We start from the raw sequence: 4,095 nt of genomic DNA, 5'->3' as shown, positions 1-4,095 counted from the left end.
CCACGCCTGCTTGAGCTCTGTCTTCCTCTTTCTCTCAAAAATGAATAAACATTTAAAAAAATTAAAAAAAAGACGAGTATTTGGAATGGGATGTGTGTGTGTGTGTGTGCACGCATATGTGTATGTATATACAGTCTTCTTTGACAAATACCATCTCTCTCCCCCCCCCCCCCCCCACCAAGTTTGAAGTAAGTTTTTGCTAGGTCCCACAGAAGTACCCTCAAGCCTTATCTGCTTCCAGGGTCTGTCCCATAACACCAGCCTGGATGGTTGAACAGTTGGGGCCACAGCAGCTCAAATGATGGGAGGGGCCAGGTCTCTCAAATCCTGAGCTTTGGCAACAAGCGGAATGTATGAAAGACTGTGTGAACTGAGGGAAGAAAGCACCCAGGATTCAGTACACCAAAAGACAGCATTTCAGTGGCCAAGAGACATTTTTATCTTCAAAACCAGGGCAGACCTGGAAGATGTCTTTCTAGATCTCTCACAACACTCCCTTTTTCATTTGATCTCCGGCTGGTTAAGGGCCAGAGAGAATGCCCAACTGGATCACAACACAGGAGAGGCTCCAATTTTGGCCTATCTAAGAGGATAGGAACGAGTCAGAGGAACTCACATACATCAAAGTCAAACATGTGATAGATTGGACACTTTGCTTCATTTTTATTTTCTGTTAGCCGTGCATGTGCAGAGAGTGTCCCACACTTTCTAACCACCTGTGCACGAAAACATTTTTAGTTTTGCTGTTAAACTCTTGTTTGAAATTCCCATTTTTAAAAATCCAGTGAAATTTTCTACGAGGTAGGGAAAAGTTGGGGTTGTGAGCTGGACAGAGAGGAGTTTGAATCCTGACTCTGCTCTACATTATCTGCTTGATTTGGGGTAAGCTCTTAAAACTCTCAGGAAGATCAAGAAGAACATGCAAACAAAATACGGATGGTGCCATAAGTCAGGCACAAAGTTGGAAGCCAGCTGAATGTCACAGAAGTCTCAAGGAAGATGCCAAGAATTATGCTGTGCAGAAGCTGTTGGCATTTGCCGTCCTTGCACTAATGAAGTCATCTCCAGAAAGTCATTGGTAAATGAAGTGTGCCACAACCGGGGAGGGGCTGAAGGTGGTGTGGGGGGATCCCTCTGGCGGTGGGGGGTGTTGAATTATGACTCCCTTGCCGGGGTGTCACCACGGATGGCTGAAAGGAGAAAAATGTTGAGACTGACTGAGAACTTCCTGGGCATTGAGCAGGTCCACTGTGCTGCCTGGGGCTGAGCCAGTGTGAATACACCTCGTGTCTCATTGTCCCAGTTGCCTTGCCTCCTGAAGCTCTTGGCACCACTAAGAAAGGGTGTCTTATCTGAAAGATGGGGGGGGGCTCTGTATCAATTGGCTGGAACTTTGAGTGGTTTCTAGCAGCCTGACCTTGACTGTGCACTGTCCTTGCTGCTGCTGGAGAGGGCATTTCTTGAGGTGGTGGGATGTTGGGAAGTCAACTGTTCTTGGTAACGATGACAATGTGATCACATGAAGAGATTCTTTTTTTTTAATTTTTTTTATGAGAGAGAGAGAGAGAGAGAGAGAGAGAGAGAGAGAATCTTAAGCAGGGTCCATGCTCATCACGGAGACTGACATGGGGCTTGATCTCAAAACCCTGGGATCATGACCTGAGCCAAAATCAGAGTCAGACGCTCAACTTACAGAGCCACCCAGGCACCCCCATCTTGAACTTCATAGTTTCTGAGTAGGATGCATGTCTCTTTATTTTCCTAAGCTAAACTTATTATTCCTGCTAGCCATTCGTTTCTTCGTGCGCTTGTGGTGCGGAGAAAAATTATCCAAAAGTTGGAAATGAGAAAGAAAACAAATATGAGCACTTAACATTCACAAGACATTCTGGCGTTTGCAAGCTAGGCCATGTTACTCTCCAATTAGGTGTAAACAACCTGGCAGAATTTCAACTTCAGACAAGGTCTCTCATAGGTAAATGAGACCGAGTTTACTCTGATAAAATGAGACAAAACAGGACCACTTTTTTTTTTTTCTTTTGAAGCACAAACACAAGGTCACTGTGCCATTCGCAAAAGAGCAAATCTCTCTCTTTTTTTTTTTTTTTGATAAAATGAGTGCCTGCTGTTCTTTTACCGATCATAGCTCTATCCTTGTTCTAGTTTCCCTCCCTGTAGATAAGATTTACTGAGACCCCTGATCACAGAATTGCCCCTGCCCAGCAGATGCTCAACCCAAACCCAAATCCCATAAAGGGTTCTTTCTCGTGCCCAATTACCGAGGCACTGCACGGTTGTCCGTGGTGTCCACGGTGAGCATTCTCTCCAGCTGCAACGAGAAATGAATGCCGTTCAACCGTAGATGTGTTCTTGGTGGACTTTGGCCGAAGGGCGTTGATAGAACTGAGGCACAAAGGTGATTCTGTGAGGTTTTAATACCACACAAAGAGCATTGTCTAGTGGGTCTTAAAATGCCCTTTGGCTCTTCAGGAGCACAAACTCTGTACAATTCATCAAACAGTTCTGCAAACTAGTAAGATACACATGTTAATTTTACATAACTTCCCCTCCCCCGCTGTGCTGTAGAAAAGATAGTGCTGAAGGTTCCGGTTACATTGTGCTGAAGGATGTTAACTGGTTTTGTGGCTGACATGGCTTGTTGGTTCCAGTGTTCTTTTTTCTTCCCCCCACCCCCCCCCCCCACTTATGATAAAAAAAATCTTAGTTTTTCAAATTCCCTTGGAATCAACTTTGTTACTGTTTTGGTACAGGCATTAATGCTCACTCTCTGTATGAAAATGATGTTTCTAACGTTTTGAGACTTCTATTTTGCCAGTTTGGACCATAAGGTGGAATGTTGAAATATGAGATGTCTTGGGGGAAAACATCTGAAATGTTTCTTGTGCCTCACCTGTCAACACAGGCTTGTGAGGTGGGGAGCGGAGGGGGCCTTGAGGGTGGTAGTGAGACAGAGGAGTTGACTTTTGATGAATTTAAGCGCTCCCTGATCCGATTTAGCAACCCTAGGGCTACATCCCCACTGTGCCCAGCCCGTGGGTCCTGACTCCAGCACAGTGATTGGATGTCTTATAGGCTGCCACTAAATCACGCTTAGACTTTTCTTCCGCGCTCTGAATAATGTAGGAACTCATCAAATATGAATCCACATTTACACATCTGGGACATCGTGCTGAGGTTTTAAAAAATGATTATAGAAATGATGTGACTCACGGTGATTCTTGACCAAAAGCAATAAAATCTCAGATGAGTCGATAATGGAGACAATTTGGAGCTTTATTCCCCAAGGACAGGGTACAGTCCTGGTGTCTTACTATGTAGAACAGGAGCGAATCCAAACGCACCATGGTTTCCCTGCAGAAAATAAGTGAGACACACACACACACACACACACACGCACAGAAGTATAAAACATCCAAGTGCATCCTGAGAAGGTTCACTTAAGAAATGGTTTAGATCTTGTTGTTGTGAAATGAGCAGTTTCTTATCCAGATTAACAACAGATAAATGCCGTGTAGATTGGATTCATCTGAATGAGTGGCCCCCTTACTTTCCTGTGAATAATGACTCTGTCTAAAGCAGATCTTCTTATCATCCTGGAATTTCAGAGCTGTGTCTCTCATCTGGGAACCTTTATGGTACCGAGGACAAGAGTCCAGAAGCTTTAGGCCCTGAGTCTATGAAAAACAAGTTGAAGTTCTTTGTTTTGTGTGTGAGATCTTTTTTTCTTTTTTTCTCTTGTCTGAGTGGGACTGAAACAGATGATCTCATTATAAACCAGGCTGTAGCCATTCTGTATCTTGTATAATTTGCCCGGGTCCTGGAGATAACACAGGCCAGCTGCAGATTGCCGTGAGACACATTGTTATTTGCCTTTTCATTGATTTAACACATGTTTTTTGGACCTCACTATGTGTTAGGCTTTGGGCTAGGTAATGGGAAACATCGGTAACTGAGACTAGCCATTTACCACCCTCTTGGAGATTATGGGGAAATAATGAAGTGGTCCAGAGCACCGACCCAACTCTAGGGACCAATTACCTGGGTTCTTATACCAATTTCATCCCCTCCTGTTGT

Source organism: Panthera tigris, chromosome D1 (genome assembly GCF_018350195.1).
Source record: "Panthera tigris isolate Pti1 chromosome D1, P.tigris_Pti1_mat1.1, whole genome shotgun sequence".
Taxonomy (NCBI): domain Eukaryota; kingdom Metazoa; phylum Chordata; class Mammalia; order Carnivora; family Felidae; genus Panthera; species Panthera tigris.
The sequence above is the reverse complement of the archived record's forward strand: the minus strand, read 5'-3'. Positions refer to the sequence as shown.